This window comes from Mobula hypostoma, chromosome 2 (assembly GCF_963921235.1).
Source record: "Mobula hypostoma chromosome 2, sMobHyp1.1, whole genome shotgun sequence".
Lineage (NCBI taxonomy): Eukaryota > Metazoa > Chordata > Chondrichthyes > Myliobatiformes > Myliobatidae > Mobula > Mobula hypostoma.
Genome location: NC_086098.1, coordinates 140,124,977 through 140,146,985, shown reverse-complemented (window position 1 = coordinate 140,146,985; position 22,009 = coordinate 140,124,977). Strand labels below are relative to the sequence as shown.

At 43.7% G+C, this 22,009-nt stretch overlaps 1 protein-coding gene across 3 annotated transcripts in view; it reads left to right on the top strand.

The window, feature by feature from the left end:
* Positions 1-22,009, top strand: part of armc2 (armadillo repeat containing 2) — a 139,382-nt gene that overhangs the window by 19,809 nt on the left and 97,564 nt on the right. Inside the window, exon 1 of one of the 3 annotated variants that reach the window (XM_063040797.1) lies at positions 19,519-19,957. The exons of 1 other annotated variant lie outside the window; for it this stretch is intronic. The gene's annotated coding sequence lies outside the window, so the exon portion shown is untranslated. Of the gene's footprint in view, positions 1-19,518; positions 19,958-20,936; positions 20,997-22,009 lie in introns of those variants that run through there. One more of the 3 variants, XM_063040799.1, reaches the window with a different exon arrangement.

Here is a 22,009-nt window from a genome sequence, read left to right as displayed (position 1 = left end):
CCCTTGTCAGCCACAGTTGTACTATTTTACCATTTGAGTATTTCTTCATTTTTGGAATACACATGTCCTGCACCTTCCTCATTTTCCCCAGAAACACATGCCATTGCTACTCTGCTGACATCCCTGCCAGCAGCTCCGTCTAAATTACTTTGGCCAGCTCCTCTTTCATAGCAGTGTAATTTCCCTTTTACTCCACTGAAATACTGCTACATCAGACTTTACTTTCTCAATATCAAATTTCAAGTTGAACATAATCATATTGTGATCATTGGTTCCTAAGGGTTCTTTTACCTTTAGCTCCCTAATCGCCTCCAGTTTATTACTTAACACCCAATCCAGTATAGCTGATCCTCTAGTAGGCTCAATGACAAACTGCTCGAAAAAGCCATCTCTTAGACATTCAACAAACTCGCTCTCTTGAGATCTATTAGCAACCTGATTTTCCCAATCCACCTGCATGCTAAAATCTCCCATGACTACCTGTTAAGGATCCGACCTGAACACTGGGTCGATGGGCCTCTGCTGGTAGCTCGGGATCACGACAGTCTTTAATTTCTGTTTTCTTTCACCTGGCCATGTGGGTTCTGGCCCAGCCCCTTTCCTTTTTGGACTTCCTCCAATTACCTGCTTGTCTCCTCATCTGCACCCACCTGTTCCTAATTTTCACTCATTACGCTGTCCATTTAAACCCTGCCTTGACTAGCATTCTCTGCCAGTTCGTCCCATTTCTGACCTGTGTCGTTCTAGCCTGTCATTGTGACTTCTGCCAACCGATTTTGCCTGATTCTGTGTTTTGGATTTTGCCTGTTCTTGGACCGGTTTTTTGCCTGTGCGCTCTGGATTGTCTGCCCTCGCCTGACTGCCTTTCCTGGTTAAGACCTCTGCCTGCCATTTCAGATTCGTGCCTGCCTTCTGTTTTTGAAAGACTGTTGCCTTTGAGCTCCAGGAACCCAAGCCTCAACGATCCCGCAGCCAAGCTCCAAGAACGCTAGCCTCGACGATCCCGCAGCCAAGCTCCAAGAACCCAAGCCTCGACGATCCCGCAGCCAAGCTCCAAGAACCCAAGCCTCGACGATCCCGCAGCCAAGCTCCAAGAACCCAAGCCTCGACGATCCCGCAGCCAAGCTCCAAGAACCCAAGCCTCGACGATCCCGCAGCCAAGCTCCAAGAACCCAAGCCTCGATGATCCCGCAGCCAAGCTCCAAGAACCCAAGCCTCGATGATCCCGCAGCCAAGCTCCAAGAACCCAAGCCTCAACGATCCCGCAGCCAAGCTCCAAGAACCCAAGCCTCGACGATCCCGCAGCCAAGCTTCAAGAACACTAGCCTCGACGATCCCGCAGCCAAGCTTCAGGCACGTGAGCCTCGACGATCCGGCAGCCAAGCTCCAAGAACCCAAGCCTCAAGGATCCCAAGCCAAGCTCCTAGAACCCAAGCCTCAAGACCCAAGACCCCAGCCTCAAGCCAAGTCTCAAGACCCAAGACCCCAGCCCCAAGCCAAGTCTCAAGACCCAAGACCCCAGCCCCAAGCCAAGCCTCAAGACCCAAGACCCCAGCCTCAAGCCAAGCCTCAAGACCCAAGACCCCAGCCTCAAGCCATGTCATGTCCTTGCCTGGTTCTGGGGCCCGAGCCTGAGGCAAGATCCAGGTTCTGGGTTCTTGTCCAGTCTTGGGCTCGGAATCCAAGCCGTGTCTCCTAGTCTTGGTCCCGCTTTCCCTAGCCCAACTCTGCGTTCTTGTCCCTGCTCCTTGCCTGAATCCTGTCATGTCCCTACTCTAGTCAAGTTCTGTTCCTTGTACTTCAGTGTCTGTGTCTTGCATTTGGGTCTGTTTCCAGCACCCCACTGTGGCACTACCATAACATTGCCCTTTCGACTCACCTTTTCTATTTCCAGTTTTAACCTGTGGTCCACCTCCCAGCTGCTGTTGGGAGGCCTGTATATAAATGTCATCAATGTCCTTTGACCCTTGCTGTTTCTTTACTCAACCCACAAGGATTCAACATCTTCCGATCATATGTCACATCTTTCTACTGATTTGATGTCATTCTTTACCAGGAGAGCCACACCACCCCCTCTGCCTACCTTCCTATCCTTCTGATATAACATGTAATCTTGGACGTTCAGCTCCCAACTACAACCATCCTTCGGCTATGATTCAGTGATGGCTACATTATGGCAATCTGCAATAGTGCAACAAGATCATCCACCTTATTTCTTATACTGTACTATGCGTATTTTGATACAACACCTTGAGTACCATATTTGCTATCCTTTCTGACTCTGCATCTCTAATGATTTGATACTCAGCCTGTTGGCTGTAACCAAGTCCCATCACCTGCCTGCCCTTCCTGACAGTCTGACTGCACATTATCTTTACTATTTTACCATCCATCCTTTCCTGAGTCCCATCACTCTGGTTCCCAATCCTCTGCCAAATTAGTTTAAACCCTCCCCAACAGCTGTAACAAACCTGCCGCGAGAATATTGGTCCCCCTTGGGTTCGGGTGCAACCTGTCACTTTTGAACAGGTCATATCTCTCCCAGAAGAGATCCCAATGATCCTAGAACCTGAAGCCCCGCCCCCTGCAGCAGCTTCTCAGCCACGCATTTATCTGCCAAATCATCCTGTTTCTACCCTCACTGGCGTGTGACACAGGCAGCAATCCAGAAATTATTAGCTGGGAGGTCCTACTTCTCAGCTTTCTACTTAGCTCTCTAAATTCTCTTTTCAGGACCTCATTGCTTTTCCTTCCTATGTCATTGGTACCAATATGTACCAAGACATCTGGCTGCCCCCGCTCCTTCTCCAAAATGTTGTGGATGCAATCTGAGATGTCCCTGACCCTGGCATCTGGGAGGCAACATACCATCCGGTGTCCCATTCATGTCCATAGAATCTCCTGTCTGTTCCCCTCACTATTGAGTCCCCTATCACTACCACTCCCTTCTTCCCTCTCTTTCCCTTCTGCACCACGGACCCATGCTCAGTGCCTATAAACCGGTCGCCGTGGCATTCTCGTTGGAGGTCAGCCCCTACAAAAGTATCCAAAGCAGTATACTTGTTTTTGAAGAGAAGGACCACAGGGGTGCTCTGTCCTAACTGACTATTTCTATTTCTCCTGACAGTCACCCAGCTACTCACGTCCTGCAAATTTGGGGTGACTACTTCCCTGTAACTTCGATCAATTATATCCTCGCTCTCCGGTACAAGCCGAAGGTCATCTAGTTACTGCTCCAGACCCCGAGCATGAATTTCAAGGAGCTGCAGCCGGATACACCTCATGCAGATGTAGTTCCCCAGGATGCTCTGAGTCTCCCAGTTCTCCAACATCCGGCACGAAGAGCACACCACAGCCATTTATGATTCAAAAAAAATTTTTTTTATGATTCAAAAAAACTTCATTGTCATTCTAACCGTACATCAGCTCTGCAGGGCAGAATGAGACAGCGTTTCCCAGGAGCAGTGCAATCATAACATAACAAACGCAACACTAAATAATAAACATAACAATAAAACACAACAGCCACATGTCAGTTAAAATCAAGTTGTAAGTGTCCAGTGCAAGTTAAAAGTGTCCAAGGCAGAGTCAGGTAGAGCAGCTATTTAGCAGTCTGACTGCCTGAGGGAGGAAGCTGTTTAGTAGCCTTGTGGTTTTAGTTTTGTTGCTCCTGTAATGTTTGCCTGATGGCAGAAGAACAAACGGTTCATGGAGAAGGTGTGAGGGGTCTTTAATGATGTACCGTGTTTTCTGGAGGCATCCACTCTGAAAGAGGTCTCGGACAGAAGGTAGGGAGACCCCAATAACCTTCTCTGCTCCCCTAACCACCCTCTGCAAGGCTTTTTTGTCGACAGGACTGCAGCTGGAGTACCAGGTTGTGATGCTAAAGGTCAGCACACTCTCAACCATGCCTCTGTAGAATGTAGTTAAGATGTTAGTGGGGAGTGATGCTTGTTTAAGCTTCCTCAGAAAGTGCAATCTCTGCTGGGCCAGTTTCACAATCCCAGTGGTGTTCCTGGACCAGGTGAGATTGTCCGTGATCTGCACCCCAAGGAACTTGATGTTTTCCACTCTCTCCACTGTGGAGCCGCTGATGCTGAGGGGTGTGTGCTCAGGCTGAGACAGTCTGAAATCAATGATCATCTCCTTGGTTTTGGTGACATTAAGCATCAAGTTGTTATCACTGCACCAGCTCTCCAGGTGTTTGACCTCCTCCCTGTACATTGTTTCATCATCATTTAAATGGTACAGTGAGGGAAAAAAACACAAAAAGGAAATCTTAACAGACGCTTTACATAAAGCCGACCCCTCTTCCAGGCCGAAGCCTGGTTTGAGCCAAAGCCTGTTGCTTCTGCTCTCGCTACTGGCCTGCTCCCAACAATGGCTGCTCCGCTTATCCCTCCTGTACTTTTATTTAGTTCGTAGAGCTCTGTTGACGCTGCTGATAGGCCACGAACAATGGACAAACACTCTCGAAGCTCACTTTTTAAATAACTGCCGCTGACCTGTGAGAAATCCCTCTTGGTAGAGCTGTTGACGTTGCTGATAGGCGACGTACAATGGACAAACGCTATTGAAGCTCCCTTTTTAAATAACCGCCGCTGACTTGTGAGAAATCTCTTTTTCTAGAGCTGTTGACATCGCTGATAGGCCACGTACAATATCTCTTTCGTGTCTCCTGTAAAAATGCTATTCCCTTTACTCAGTTCCTTTGTTTTTGTCGCATCTGCTCCCAGGGTGAGGCTTTCCCTTCCAGGACATTAGAGTTGTCCTCTTTCTTCAAAGAACAAGGTTTACCTTCCTCCACCACTGAGGATGCCCACACCCACATCTCCTCCTTTTCAACCCATGTTCCTGCCACCTTAGCAGGTATAGAGTTCTTCTTGTCCTCCCCTGCCTCCCCATGGGCCTCTGCATTCAACACGTTATTCGCTACAATCTCTGCTATCATCAATGGGATCCTTTCACCAAACACACCATTACCTCTCCCCAACTCTCCGCTTTCCATAGCTATTGCTAACTCTGTGATTCCTTTGTCCATTCCTCCCTCTCCACTAATGTCCCTCCTGGCATATACCCCTGCAAGCGAATGAAATTCTACACCTGCCCATTTACCTCCTCCCTTGCCTCCATTCAGGACCCCAAATTATCATTCCAGGAGAGGCAACACTTCACCTGTGAATTTGTTGGGGTTGTCTATTGTATCTGGTCCTTCCGATGCGGCCTCGTCTATATTGGTGAAAACAGTCATAAATTTGGGGACCACTTTGTCAAGCACCTCTGCTCCATCCATCTGCGAAAAATGGAATTTCCCAAGTTTAATTCCTATCCCCATTCCCGTTCTGACATGCCAGTCCATGGCTTTCACTTTTGCCAAGATGAGGCCACTCTCAGGGGGGAGGAGCAACACCTCATATTCCATCTGGGTAGCCTCCAACCTGATGACATGAACATCAATTTCTCCTTCCAGCATTTTTTCCCTCACCCTGTCTCTTCTTCCATTCCCCACTCAAGCCTCCTACCTCTTCTCCTCACCTGCCTATCACCTCCCTCTGGTGCCCCTCCTTCTTCCCTTTCTCCCATTGTCCTCTCTCCTCTCCTATCAGATTCCTTCTTCTCCAGTCTTTTTACCTTTCCCACTGGCTGCACCTATCATCTTCTAGCTAGTCCACCTTCCCCTTCCCCCATCTATTTTATTCTGGTGTCTTTGCCCTTCCTTTGCATTCCTTATGAAGGGTCTCAGCCCAAAATATTGACTGTTTATACGTTGCCATAGATGCTGCCTGACCTGCTGAGTTCTTCCAACATTTTGCCGATGTGTTGCTCTGGCCATCCAGCATCTACAGAATCCCTTGTGTTAATAAATATGTTAATCTATTTTACCGCAGTATCATCTAAATCATTAATACAGATGATGAATAACAACAAACCCAGCACCGATCCTTGCAGCATACCACTAGTCGCACATCTTCAGTCAAGAGGCAACCATCTACTACCATTCTCTGGCTTCATAAAGCCATGTTGACTATCCTAATCAAGTGCTATCTATCCATACAGACACATGCATGCACACACACACACACACACACACAGACACACACAGACACACACACACACACACACAGACACACGCACACACACAGACACACACAGACACACACACACACACACACAGACACACACACACACACACACACACACACACACACACACACGCGTGCGCATGCACGTTTACAGGCCTCCTGCCTGTCTGAAAACATACGGCTCTCTTTTTCTGCTGCATCATTCCTAAACTTACCAAAGTAACAGCTTTGGCATCAATTCAGGTTTGCAGGATAATTAAGGTCACAACCCACCGACCATACATATTTCTAGTGGGAATTAACTGTGTCTGCTCTTACTAATATGCTTTCCAGTATGATATGTAGTGCATTGACCATGGCACATCATAGAGTATAATGGAACCTGTGGCATTGGAAAAAATGTACAAAATGCAACTGAATTTTTCATCCAATATTACTTTAAAAATAAGTTTGTACGTCCTTCCTGTGTGCGAGTGGGTTTCCTCTGGGTGCTCTGGTTTCCTCCCACAGTCCAAAGATGTACCGGTTGGTAGGTTAATTGGTCATTGTAAATTGTCCCCTGATTATGCTGCACAGTGTGGCTCGGTGGGCATTATAACCCTAAATTAATTAAATGTGTCCTATAAAAATAGAAGTATGCTTGAAGCTATAAAATTGCAGGACTTTGGAGATATGAAGCAGCTGTCGAATATACTGTCTGAACGGCTGGTGAAAACACATTTCAAAACAGTGTTGGATAAATCTTTCACAGGGAATAAAAAGGGCAGTATGGGTTGATTATAATTCTGTAGGATTGTGACTCTATGACTGAAAGGAATAGGAAGCAAGAAGGTGAGAGGAGTTAGGCAGGGTGACAAACATGAAGACTGTAAAATGTGCTCTATCAAATGATCCCCTTGGTTCTGTGACTAATTTCCGAATTATAACTTTGTAATGTCTCAGTACATCCAGCTTGCTCTTCCAAATATTCCAAAAGGATTCTTGTCATGGTTCTGAAATTTAACCTCTGGACAATCCTAACCACAATAAAATCAAATTGTGTATGAAAACTGTGATATTTTCCACTGTGTAATCAATTCTATCCATCTATTATTAAAGATTTTTTTTCATAGTCTCATATTTTGAGACCCATGTTGCTCCAATTGTACTACTCATTGCCTGAAGGGAACCTTTTATGAATCCAACTTCTCAAGCCCAAGAAAATTCTGTTCATTCATTCATCACTTCTCCAGGAAAACCCAGATAGACAACCCTTCCCAAATATGACAACTAAAAAAGTATAGGCTGTGACCTTACCTTTCCCGTCTTGACTTCTTTCAATTCTCCAAAACTTCACTGTAACTTGCAGCTCAAAATTAAATACTTGAAGCAAAATGGTGCAGTCGCTAGAAATCTTGAGAAAAAAATCCAGAAAATGTTAAAAGAGCTTAGCAGGTTTGCAGCATCTGGAAAAGAGAAACAGAGACTGATCATAATCATGCAACATTTTTAATGTATTCTCAGCAGAACTATTAATTTCTAAATCCCATTATACCCTAATACGTGAGGGTAAGAAGTTACAGAAATAAGTGAGACAATGGGACAGATGAAATTATTCTGAGAACTGGCATTCACTTGATGGGCCTTAACTCTAACAATGAATCTGGCAACCAATTACTGCTCTATCACAGTCAAATGCTTTCCATTACTATAGACTCAACCATCAGTTTGTAATAGCCTTTAAAGAAATCCAGTAATTTGCAAGGCATGTTCAGAAATGATCTATGTTTACTCATTTTGAATCAGAAATGCTCCTTTAACAAACACTTTCCCTCAAACTAACACAGGACTGCAAGTTTGGAAGTTGCTGATTAATGCCCTGCACTTATCTTAAGATTGTACTTAGAACTTCTCAATTCATTGCATATTTTTGAAAGGTACTGGCGAAAAAGGATCTTGTGCTTTCCCAGCCTATATGATGAATAAACTCTTTTCATGGGCTTGCAGCCAGGTACAAGCATTGATTATAACCAATATTTCAATGACAAACTCTGCCATCTTCTTCAGGGAGATTACTCATCTCTATCCCCAAAGAAGATGGCAGAATTTGTCATCGAAACATCGGTTATACTGAAAAGCTGCACCCAGCTGGAAGACCAAGAAGAGTTTATTCGTACTGGTGAAAGGATTTGCAATCACCTCAGAAAATTTTATCGGCACCTTTTGCTTCTGGAAAACGAGTGTCCAGTGTAATGTCCACTTTAAGATTTCCAAGCCTTTCTAAGAGCTCCTTCGGCTATCAATGGCAGTATCACTGCAAAGCAACACTTCTTATTAATCATGTTACAATTTAAGAATGCACACTGTAGATGCTTTTCCTTGTAGTACCAAATAATTCCATTTAACTTTACATTTCACTCCCAACGGAGATATTTCTTGATTCCTTCAGATAGCAAGTGGCACAGCAGTTAATGCTGCTGCCTCACAATTCCTGCAACCATTTATTTGTGTAAATAGATGGTCAGTGCAGATCCTGTGTACCAAAGGACCTGTTTCCGTGCTGTAAGAATCTACTGTACGTGGTCTGATTTCCTCCCATACCCTAAAGATATGTTGACTGGTAGATTAATTGGCTATTGGAAGAAGAGAATCAGGATGAAACTGATAAGTATGTGTGAGAGAATGTGTAACAGGGGAATAAAGAACTGGGATTGAGGGGAATGCTCTAAGAGCTGTACAGACTAGATAGGCTGAATGTCCTAATTGTACATTGTATGTAATAATATAAAATATTAATTTAGAAGAAATGCAAGAATTATTCCTGTATCTTGGTGGAAAAAGCATGAACTGTTTGTCAGAAATGGTCCTTGAGTTCAGGATGCTAAAAGGAAAAGATCAAATCAACCTAAAGGTCCATATTCAAAACTCTCTTGATAATGAGTGATAAAGAACATTAGCAGAAATAACTTATATCAATGGAACTACATAAGTTGATTCACAAATAGAGTAACAGTTCTTAAAAGAATGTAATTTCACACCATGACCCTGCGATAAAATGTGCCGCCTGTAAGATGTAATTTCCTGCATTGTTATAATGGTGTGAAATGCCACAAATGTTCAACAGTTAGATGGCAAATTTGTGAAGTAAGGTTATCATGTTAGGCTGGTGATCCCTCATCAAACGTGTGACACTACGCACAGTGGTTGTTCTTGCCGCGCCTTCACTTTAGCAGCAAAAATTGGCAAAATCCTGCATGATAAATGAAGTTAAATACATGGGATGAATAGGATCTGCAGCTGAATACAAACAGTTGGGTAGAGGGATCTTTAATCATTTTAGAGCTTCTGTCCCAGATTACAAAAGACTGCATTCCCATTGGCTTCCAAATAAGCAAGCTCTAATCTAAAACAAAATCTGATATCATAAACATTTCATCTAAATGTTAAACAAAGCATCCATTTTTAAAGGGGCCATGCCTTAAAAAACAGTTAATCATCATCTGGACTTTGGGTTTCTTTCTGGAACTCACGGTGGGATTATTACGGAGAGGTGTGATAGTTGAGATGGACTGAAAAGCCCACCTTTATAATGTCTATTATACAAACAATTCTTGAAACTGGACTTTGGTTAAGGTTAGGGCACACATGTGTGGAAAGCAAGATTCTATTATGGTCATTGGATTTATTGAGTATTCTTGCAAGAAATCAAATCTCAGGGTTTTCTATGGTGACATGTATGCAATTTGATAGAAAAACTTACTTTCAATTTTGAACTTTGAAGTCCACCTGTGCTCAGAATGCAAACTAAACTTGGACTGTGAATCCTGGTGGAATATCCGATCAGAAACCTTATGGGTCACCCACATACAAAAGTTATTCATTTTCCTCAAACGCAACTTTCCCCTTCCACTGCTAAATAAGAATATGACGATATGATAATAAATGCATTTACTAGCAAATTTAGTAAACTCTATAATTTGTCTGTTAGGTAACCAAATGGTGACCTGATAAGCAATTTTCCAACAGTCTGCTCAATCTGAATGAGAACTTTAACAATAATTTCACAGGTGCATAAAGAGAAGAATCTCTTGTAAGCTCAGTATATTTTTCTTCCTTTAAATTGAGTTAAGGCCTGATGCAAATCAGCCGTGACCATATCAACAGCAGGGCAGGCTTGAAGTGCCAAATGTACTTCTCCTGATCCTATTTTCTTGTACTCAAAACTCAAAGTTTGAAGTAAATTTATTATCAAAGTATGTATATGTCACCAAATGCTACCCTGAGATTCATTTTCTTCCAGTCATTCACAGCAGAAGTACAATAGAATCAATGAAAAATTACACAGAGACAGAGAATTACCCAATGCGAAAAGGAAGAATTGTGCAAATACAAAAAGAAACAAATAATAATAATAATAAATAAATAAACAACTAAATAAATAATACTGAGACCATGAATCAGAATCAGAATCAGGTCTATTATCACCAGCATGTGTCATGAAATTTGTTAATTTAGCAGCAGCAGTTCAATGCAATGCACAATAATGCTCTTTATCAAATTACGGTATTGCTTTGCACTGTTGTAACTATATGTTATAATTATGTGGTTTTGTCAGTTTTAGTCTTGGTTTGTCCTGTGTTTCTGTGATATCTTTCTGGAGGAACATTGTATCATTTTTTAATGCATGCATTTCTAAATTACAATAAACGAGGACTGAGTGTCCTCATAATCTAATAATCTAATCTAATATAGAAAGAGAAATTTTAAAAAATTAAATTAATCACTCAGATAATAGAAATAGATTAAAATTGTGCAAAAACAGAAATAATACATATTAAAGAAAAGTGAGATAGAGTTGATGGGATCCATGTCCATTTAGGAACCGGAAGGCAGAGGGGAAGAAGTTGTTCCTGAATCACTGAATGTGTGCCTTCAGGCTTCTGCAGCTCTTTCCCGACAGTAACAATGAGAATAGGGCATGCCCTGGGTGATGGGGGTCCTTCAGGATACTCTCCACTGTGCACCTATAGAAGTTTAATGAAGTTTATAGATGACATGCTGAATCTGCACCAAATTATGAGAAGGTAGACGCACTCAGGAAAGATATTCTAGTCATTGTCATACTTTATTAATCCCGGGGGAAATTGGTTAAATCTGATATGATAACTCCCAGGAATTTAAAGTTACTGACCTTCCCAACCTCTGATTCCCTAATGCTCAAGGATCCCCAATGGATGATGCCTTTCTGAGGCACTGTTCCTTGAAGATGTCTTGGGTACTATGGAGGCCAATAATGAGTTGTAGAGTTCTTGAAAGTGAGTCCAAAGGTTGTGCTTAATGATTAAGTGTTGTGGTGAATGAAGATGTCCACTCCGGTACAGGAGCCTGATGGCTGATGGGTGATAACTGTCCTGATCCTGGTGGTATGGCACCTAAGGCTCATTTACCTACACCCTGATGACGGCAAAAAGAAGAAAGAATGTTCTGGATGCAGGGGGCGCTTCATGATTGACACTGTTTCCTTGCAGAAGCACTCTTTGTAGGTGAGCTCAGTCGTGGGAAGGGCTATTCCTATGATGAACTGGACTGTATCAACCATTTCTGTATGATTTTCCATTCCTCAGCACTGGTGTTTCCATACCACGCTGTGATGTAACCAATTAGGATACTCTCTACTGTGCATTTATAAGTTTATTGAAGTTTATAGATGACATGCTGAATCTGCACCAAATTATGAGGAAGTAGAGGCACTGCCATGCTTCCTTTGAAATAACATGCTGGTCTGAGGAAAGATACTCTGATATGATAACTACCAGGAAAAAGCTCTATTTCCATCTTTAATATCTTTATTTTTTCCCCTTCAGGGTTCTTTTGAAGACCCTGACCTGGAGTTACACGCTGACTTTGGTTCTTTGCGGGAATGGGACCCATTCTCGGGGTTTCAGGACTGGCCAACGTTCAGCATGCCAAGGGTTCGGCCTGGGTTCAGCCTCGTGTTCAGAAGCCTAAGTTCTCAGGGCTCCGGAGACGGGCGGCTTGAGGGTCGGTGTCACGGCAGTAGACTTGTGTGTCATCGGGGAGGCTGGAAAATCTTTCACTGTGGGCTGGAAGACCCGAGATCTTTGCGATCTTCGGGCACCGAGCTCGTAAAAAAAAAAGTGACGAAACAGACTTTTTAACGTCGCGATCCAGCGGGTTGTAGTTATGTCTCCCACTTGCTGTGAAAATGGGGGACACCTCCCTCTCCCTTACTAGAGAAGGAGAGAACCCGTGGGTTGCCGAATGCCAGATGAATTACGATAGTCTTTGGGGTACGGCAAGGTCTGTGTCTTTGCTATGGCTTAGCTCACGCTTATGCTCGGTAGGGGGATGCACTTCTTTTTTGCCGGTGGGGGGAGGGGGGATTGTTGCTCGCTGCCGCTTACGCGCGGGAGGGGGTAAAAGGGGGACTTTGGGGTTCTCATGTTTAACTGTCGTTAATTCTTTGGGGCACTTCTCTGTTTTGGTGGATGTTTTGCAAAGAAAAAACATTTCAGGATGTATATTGTATACACTTCTCTGACATTAAATTGAACCTTTGAACTTTGAACCTTTGAATTTAATCTTACTGACCATCTCCACCTCCGATCCCCTCATCCTCAAGGATCCCCAATTTCTTCCTCCTGGAGTGAATAATCAGCTCTTTGATTTGCTGACATTGATCCCTGTTGTTGTTGCACCACTCAACCAGATTTTCAATCTCCCTTCTAGATACTAATTCATCACCACTGTTGATTCAGCCAACAGTAGTGTCATTATCAAACTTAAAGATGGGATTGGAGCTTGGAGCTGTACTTAGCCTCACAGTCATAAGAATAAAGTGAGTAGAACAGGGGGCTAAGCACACAGCCCTGTGGTGCATCTGTGCAGATGGTGATTGTGGAGGAGAGGTTATTGTCAATCCATACAGACTGGGGTCTGCAAGTGAGGAAATCAGGGATCCAGTTACACAAGGAGATATTGAGGCCTAGGTCTTGGAACTTATTGATTAGCTTTGAGGGAATGATAGTAATGAACGCTGAGCTGTCATCAAAGAGGTGCATCCTGATGTATCTGTCCAGATGTTCCTGTGCTGAGCGGAGAGCCATCTGCTGCTGACCTGTTGTGACGGTAGGCAGATTGGAGCGGATCCAAGTCACTCCTCAGGCAGGACGCGGTATGCTTTATGACCAGCCTCTCAAAGTACTTCATCACAATGGATGTAAATGCTACTGGTTGATAGTCATTGAGGCAGATTGCCATGTTCTTCTTGGGCACCGGTATGATTGAAGTCTGTCAAGGTTCCATTTTTTCAATATCAGTGCCCAACTGGAGTTGGAGAATGGATCTGAGGTCAGTGATGTGCTCCTCATGCAAGATGTGTGAGATCAGGGAGACCTGCACTCTCCCTGATTCCTACATCAGGGAGAGTCTACCCTGTCTGCAAGAAGCTGCACCCAGATGCACTTCTCACCCACATCTGGGTGCAGCTCCTTACAGACCGTGTTAAGGTATTGCAGAGGGAGCTGGATGACCATTGGCTCATTCAGCAGATTGAGGAGGTGATAAATAGGAACTACAGGGAGGTTGTCATACCTAAACTGCAGGAGGCAGGTAGCTCTATAGTCAGGGGAGCAGACAGGAGATTTTGTGGACGTGAGAAAGACACCCACATGGTTTGTTGCCTCCCGGGTGCCAGGGTCCGGGATGTCTCTGACTGGGTGCACGACATCCTGGTACGAGAGGGAAAGCAACCAGAAGTCGTGATACATGTTGGTACTAACGACATAGACAGGAAGAGGGATGAGGTCCTGAAGTGTGAGTTTCAGGAACTAGGCAGAAGGCTGAAGAACAGGACCTCAAGGGTGGCGTTCTCAGGATTGCTCCCAGTGCTACGTGACAGTGATGGTAAGAATTGGAGGAGATGGCAGTTGAATGCGTGGCTGAAGAGTTGGTGCAGGGGACAGGGTTTTAGATTTTTGGATCATTGGGATCTCTTCTGGGGAAGGTGGGACCTGTACAGATTGGATGGGTTGCACCTGAACTCAAGGGGGAGCAATATCCTTGCAGGTAGGTTTGCTAGCTTGGTTCAGGAGGGTTTAAACTAATTTGCAAGGGGGATGGGACTCGGAGCGATAGAGCAGTGGAAGAAGTGCACGGAGTAAAGCCAGATCTAACATATAGAGAGGCTTTGAGGAAAGAGAAGCAGAATAAACGGTGTAAAGGTAGTAAGGTAGAAGGGCTAAAGTGCATGTACTTCAATGCAAGAAGCATCAGGAACAAAGGTGATGGATACATACATGGAATTATGATGTTGTGGCCATTACAGAGACTTGGCTAGCACCAGGGCAGGAATGGATTCTCAATATTCCTGGATTTCAGTGCTTTAAAAGGGATAGAGAGGGGGGAAAAGGGGAGGAGGGTGGCATTACTAGTCAGGGTTGCTGTTACAGCTACAGAAAGGGTGGGTAATATAGCAAGATCCTCTTTCGAGTTAGTATGAGTGGAAGTCAGGAACAGGAAGGGAGCAGTTACTCTATTGGGAGTATTCTATAGGACCCCTGGTAGCAGCAGAGATACAGAGGAGCAGATTGGGAGGCAGATTTTGGAAAGGTACAAAATTAACAGGGTTGTTATCATGGGTGACTTTAACTTCCCTAATATTGATTGGCACCTGATTAGTTCCAAAGGTTTAGATGGGGCAGAGTTTGTTAAGTGTGTCCAGGACGGATTCCTGTCACAGTGTGTTGACAGGCCAACTGGGGGAATGCCATACTAGATCTAGTATTAGGTAACGAACCGGGTCAGGTCACAGATCTCTCAGTGGGTGAGTATCTGGGGGACAGTGACCACCGCTCCCTGGCCTTCAGCATTATCATGGAAAAGGATAGCATCAGAGAGGACAGGAAAATTTTTAATTGGGGAAGGGCAAATTATGAGGCTATAAGGCTAGAACCTGCGGGTGTGAATTGGGATGATGTTTTTGCAAGGAAATGTACTATGGACATGTGGTCGATGCTTAGGGATCTCTTGCAGGACGTTAGGGACAAATTTGTCCTGGTGAGGAAGATAAAGAATGGTAGGGTGAAGGAACCATGGGTGACAAGTGAGGTGGAAAATCTAGTCAGGTGGAAGAAGGCAGCATTCATGAGGTTAAGGAAGCAAGGATCAGATGGGTCTATTGAGGAATATAGGGTAGCAAGAAAGGAGCTTAAGAAGGGGCTGAGGAGAGCAAGAAGGGGGCATGAGAAGGTCTTGGCGAGTAGGGTAAAGGAGAACCCCAAGGCATTCTTCAATTATGTGAAGAACATAAGGATGACAGGAGTGAAGGTAGGACCGATTAGAGATAAAGGTGGGAAGATGTGCCTGGAGGCTGTGGAAGTGAGCGAGGCCCTCAATGAATACTTCTCTTCAGTATTCACCAATGAGAGGGAACTTGATGATGGTGAGGACAATATGAGTGAGGTTGAAGTTCTGTAGCATGTTGATATTAAGGGAGAGGAGGTATTGGAGTTGTTAAAATACATTAGGACGGATAAGTCCCTGGGGCCTGACATTATATACCCCAGGCTGCTCCACGAGGTGAGGGGAGAGATTGCAGAGCCTCTGACTAGGATCTTTATGTCCTCGTTGTCCACGGGAATGGTACCAGAGGATTGGAGGGAGGCAAATGTTGTCCCCTTGTTCAAAAAAGGATAGTCCGGGTAATTATAGACCAGTGAGCCTTACGTCTGTGGTGGGAAAGCTGTTGGAAAATATTCTTCGAGATAGGTTCTATGGGCATTTAGAAAAACATGGTCTGATTAGGGACAGTCAGCTTGGCTTTGTGATGGGCAGATTGCTACCCTATATTCCTCAATAGGCGATCAGGCATATAGATGAGGGTAGTGCAGTGGATGTGATCTATATGGATTTTAGTAAGGCATTTTACAAGGTTCCACATGGTAGGCTTATTCAGAAAGTCAGAAGGCATGGGATCCAGGGAAGTTTGGCCAGGTGGATTCAGAATTGGCCTGCCTGCAGAAAGCAAAGGGTCATGGTGGAGGGAGTATATTCGGATTGGAGGGTTGTGACTAGTGGTGTCCCACAAGGATTGGTTCTGGGACCTCTACTTTTCGTGATTTTTATTAACGACCTGGATGTGGGGGTAGAAGGGTGGGTTGGCAAGTTTGCAGACGACACGAAGGTTGGTGGTGTTGTGGATAGTGTAGAGGATTGTCGAAGATTGCAGAGAGACATTGATAGGATGCAGAAGTGGGCTGAGAAGTGGCAGATGGAGTTCAACCCGGAGAAGTACGAGGTGGTACACTTTGGAAGGACAAACTCCAAGGCAGAGTACAAAGTAAATGACAGGATACTTGGTAGTGTGGAAGAGCAGAGGGATCTGGGGGTACATGTCCACAGATCCCTGAGTGTTGCCTCACAGGTAGATAGGGTAGTTAAGAAAGCTTATGGGGTGTTAGCCTTCATAAGTCGAGGGATAGAGTTTAAGAGTAGCGAGGTAATGATGCAGCTCTATAAGCCTGTATATAACTGCCATCAACGTCCTTTGACCCTTGCGGTTTCTTAACTCAACCCACAAGGATTCAACATCTTCTGATCCTATGTCACATCTTTCTACTGATTTGATGCCATTCCTTACCCATTAAGGCAGGGAAAGGAGCCATTGTTGACAAGAGATCTGGAATATCCAGTAATGAGGAAGAAAGAAGCTTACTTAGGTTTAGGAAGCAAGGATCAGGCAGGGCTCTAGAGAGTTACAATGTAGCTAGGAAGGAGCTTAAGCATGTACCTAGGAAAGCTAAAAGTTCAAAGTACATTTATTATCAAAGCATATATACAACCTTGAGATTCATCTTCCTGCAGGCAGCCACAAAACAAGGAAACACATTAGAATTCACAAAAAATCCCCTCACCACAAAGACGGTCATACATCCAATGTGCAGAGAAGAATGAACAAATCATGCAAACAATAACATAATTAAATAAACAACCCATAAAACACGAACGGCAGAGTCCCCAAAAGTAAGTCCACAGCCACCGAGCCAGGCTTAGTCAGCCCAGGAACCCGATGGCTGCGGGCCATAGCAGAAGGGGACATGAGAAGGCCTTGGCAAGAAGGATTAAGGGCAACCCCAAAGGGGAAGGTGAAGAATAGGGGGATGACTAGTGTGAGGGTGGGACGAATCAGGACTAAAAGGAAACATGTGTTTGGAGTTGGAGGAAGTAGGGATCATTCTTAATGAATACTTTGTTTCAGTATTCACCAGTGAGAGGGTCCTTGATGAATGTGAGGACAGCATAGGCCAGGCTAATATGGTGGAACATGCCGACGTTAAGAAAGAACGTTTTCGAACTTTCGAAAAACTTTAGGATAGGTAAGTCCCTGGGGCCAAATGGGATATATCCCAGATTACCATGTGAAGCAGGGGAAGAGACCGTGGTGCCTTTGGCCACAGGAGTAATACCAGAGGATTGGAGGGTGGCAAATGTTATTCCCAGAAAGGCAATAGGGATAACTCTGGAATTATAGATCAGTGGGTCTTATGTCAGTGGTGGGAAATCTGTTGGAAAATACTTTTAAGGACAAGATTTACAAGCACTTGAAGAAGCATAATCCGATTAGGATTAGTCAATATGGCTTTGTCAGGGGCAGATCATCCCCAACAAGCCTTTGTGGAGGTGAAAATGCACATTGAAGTGAATGTATTATATATTGATTTTAGGAAGGCAATTGAGAAGGTACCATCCATAATGTCATTCAGAAAGTCAGGAGGTAGGAACTTCAAGGCTGATTATAGAGGTAATTTTTAATTGCAAGGATCTTAGCAGTGGGGAGGAACAGAAGGATCTTGGATCCACGTCCATATATCATTCAATTTATCATGTGGTTAACAACGTTCCCTCTAATTTTTTTACAGCTGCATGGACCACCCACAGTTCTGAGCAGGAAATTTTTACACAGTCTGAAAACTGCACGACACTATAAAATTTTTCTTGTTATATGTATATTACAACCTGGGCGTTCAGTGGACTGGCGGTTTATTAACAATGTGCTACCTACTTCCATTCTGTGTTTATTGTTACAATTTGTAAGTGTTGTAACTTGCAACACAGACAATGTAAATATGTTGAGTTCTAAAATGTTTCGAAGTAAAGGTATGTTTGTTGGCGCGTGGCCAAGTGGTTAAGGCATTCGTCTAGTGATTTGAAGGTCGTTAGTTCGAGCCTTGGCTGAGGCAGCGTGTGTGTCCTTGAGCAAGGCACTTAACCACACATTGCTCTACGATGACACCAGTGCCAAGCTGTATGCCCTTCCCTTGGACACATCGGTGGCATGGAGAGGGGAGACTTGCAGCATGGGCAACTGCGCTGGTCTTCCATACAACCTTGCCCAGGCCTGCACCCTGGAAACCTTCCAAGGCGCAAATCCATGGTCTCATGAGACTAACGGATGCCTATAAAGGTATGTTTATCATTTAGTAAATTTATGGATTATATTCATTGACACATAATTAATTACAAGGTAGTTCACAATTATATTAATATAGATTTCAAAACATAATTTCAAAATTATATTAACATTATATAAAAGAAAATTTCAGCTGCACAACAGAGGCTATGTGTGTAGGAGCTTTTCAGATACTGTGTGGCTCTGCACTCGTGCTGGTTAGAGAGAACAGTGGTGGTTAAGAAGACGTATGGCATGTGGCCCTTCAGTAGTTGCGGAATTGAATTCAAGAGCTGCAAGGCAATGTTGCAGCTCTATAAATTCTGGCGAGGGCACGCTTGGAATATTGCTCAGTTGCTGGTCACCTCATTATCAAAAGGATGTGGAAATGTTAGACAGGATCCAGAGGAGATCTGCCAGGATGCTTCCTGGATTAGAGAGCATGTCTTATGAGAATAGATTGAGTGAGCTTGTGCTATTCTCTTTGGAGAGAAGGAGGATGAGAGGTGTTTTGCTATAAGTGTACAAAATAATGAAAGGCATAGATAGAGAGATTTTCCCGGGGTGTAATTAGCTAATACGAAGGGCTTAATATTAGGGTGATTGTGAAGGTACAGTGGGTGGGGGAGTGGGGAAGTTTCAGAGGTAGTTTGTTTACTGGGTTGTGTGGAACTTACTGTCAGTGGTGGTTGTAGAGGCAGTTAAATTAGGGACATTTAAGATACTCTTAGATAGGCACATGAATGAAAGGAAAATGGAGGGCTATGGGGAGAGACGGGTTAGATTGATATTAGAGCAGGTTAAAATGTCCGCAGAACACTTTGGGCCAAAGGGCCTACACTGTTCTAGGTTGGTGTTCGGGCAGGAGAATGGAATAATAAATCAGCCATAATGAAATGGTGGAGCAAATGGATCGAAGGGCCTAATTCTGCTACTGTCTTATTGACTAATTAGTTAAAAGTAAATTATATGTAAATGACTGGATAACAGATATGGTGGATAAATGGATGGAGTCTGTCTATTATTTACTCTTAGAGCCATAAAGTTATACAGCACAGAAACTATTTTTTCCACCCAACTCATCTAAGCTAGTCCCATCCAATTATTTTTACACTTTAAGGATATGGTTGATTCATCGACCCGCCTTCAGTGGTCAGCGTTGGTTATTACTCTCGGATTGACATCCATTCCACACCTAAACGTTGGCCTTGAACCTTGCACGTGTCTGTCATGACGTCACTATTCCCACAGAGCTGCGTGAAAATGACATCAGCACCCGCCACTGCGCATGCGCGGTAGGGCCGGCTCACGGCGGTCTCCAGGTGTCTCCAGTTGGTGGAAGTGAACAGCGATAATGACTCTCCCGGCTCAGCTGCAAATATGGGAGTAACAGCGAGTTTCGAGTCTTGGCCACCGGCAGCAGCAGGTTCGCAGGTTCTAGCTAAAAAGTGGTTATTTCAGTAAGAATCCTGCGCGCGTCGGGAATCCCTCTGCTTATAAAATGTTATCCGTCAGTCGGTATGCGTTGCTAGTGTTTAGAAAAGGTTGGAGCCAGGAAGCTTGGTTGTGATTTTATTGACGTTTTTTGAAGCTGAGCGTGGCGATTCCTAGTAGTCGTGTATAGTTACCATGGAAACTGAACGCTGCGCAGGCCGGGTAACACCAGTGGAGGCCAAGCACTAGTTACTGTTGTCATGACAACAACTCACAGGAAATGACGCTCAGATCTAGTCTGGGGGCTTAAAGCGAGTTACAAAAAGGGGATCTGCAACCTGTGCAAACAATGAGTGTTTATTGATAACTTTCTGGTTTCCCAAATACCTACTGTATTTGCACTCGAGCTTTGTGTGAATCACAGTGTTCATATTTACAGTTTAAGAAAATAATGCTTTAATTAATCCTATTCCAATCTATTTCTGGGGTAAATCTTCAATCTTCTCTTGTGAATATCTTTCACTGTGCTTTGAGGAGTCTAATCTAATATATTATAGTAACTCTTGAATTAAAGTTAAAATATTTCATTTCTTTCATATTCAATGTGACCATTAAAATCAATTTTATATTTGATCAGACTAGATACAAGGAAAAAGTGCAGCCAGATTACTTGGATCAGTCTCATCTCCCCCTCTCTTTCTCCATTGATTATTGATTTTTTTTTGTTTATTGAGTTTCAACTGGTGTTAATGTGCCCTCTGCTCAATACACTTACAGATAACGTGACATCTCCCATTCAGCTGAGCTGCAGAGCACAGTGCTTAGACTGTCCTGGCCTACCATTAGTAGTATCTGTAAAGAGACTGGTCTATCAGGGAATATCAAGACAGGTTTTTTTTAAATAATAACTTGAAGATTAATTAACTAACCACAAGTACAGGGTGTTCTTGGATGAGAATATCTGCCACACCCTGACAAAATGGACCTGAAGGCTGAGATCCAAGAGGAGGCTATAAAACAATCAACAGATGGTAAGTGTAAGGAGTATAGGAAATCCAGCAACTTGCTGATCACTGTGGTGTATTGGTCTTCTCAGTGCTGTCAAGATCACCTAATGCTCAAGCGTCCAAGGCCTCAACTCAGTGAGAACCAAAACGAAGGAGAGCTCTGAGAGCCTGTGAATTCTAGAGAGGCAATCAACAATTGTGGGAGGAAGCAGTCCTTAACTCTGACTGTGGCATGACGTGACTGTTTCTGATTCCGTGACACAGCAAGTAACATAGTCTAGCCTTACTGTCAGTGCTGGCTGACAAAATACTGATATGCCAACTGGAAAATAAGACCTTTGGAGCAGACTCATAATATGCACACACAAAGATCCATCTCTTTCACCTGGGAAGATAAAGGCACACCAAAGGATTTCAGAAACACTATGTTTGTGACATTTATCCTTCTGTCTAAAAGAACAAAGTACAGTGGGTTCTGGTTAATTGTGCCGTCAGTTAATCAGGCCAGCCACTTATTTGGGACAACTCTTAAAGAACAAAAACTAATTGAGAAAATAGCTGAGATTCGGGAAACTATACTGCTTAATTGAGACAGGAGACTGTTGCTGAACATTTTCTAGCTAACGTCAGTCACGTGCACTTGTGTGGCCAATAGACACTATACCATGCTTTGAGCAAACAATTTTTTAAATGGTGTTAGTTGCATGTGTTTGTGTGCAAAATACAGCGATTTTTGTCACTGATATTTGGAGAAATAAGCAGTAAGACAATTCAGAACTGTTTTGCTTGCTGCAACTTCAAGCACTCAGGCTTGAAGATGTGATAAATGGTCGGGAGTGAAAATGAAACGATTTCACTACTTCAACAAGTTAGAAACTATGAAGAATTTGAAGGCATTAACAATCATCTTGAATGTTACAATGAAAATGAAGATTTGGAGGATGCAATCACTGAAAGTATTGTATGAAGGCAGTCCTTATCTACACTAGACTGTTTTGTTCATTTTGTTCATTTATAGTCAAAAAAAGGTGATAAGG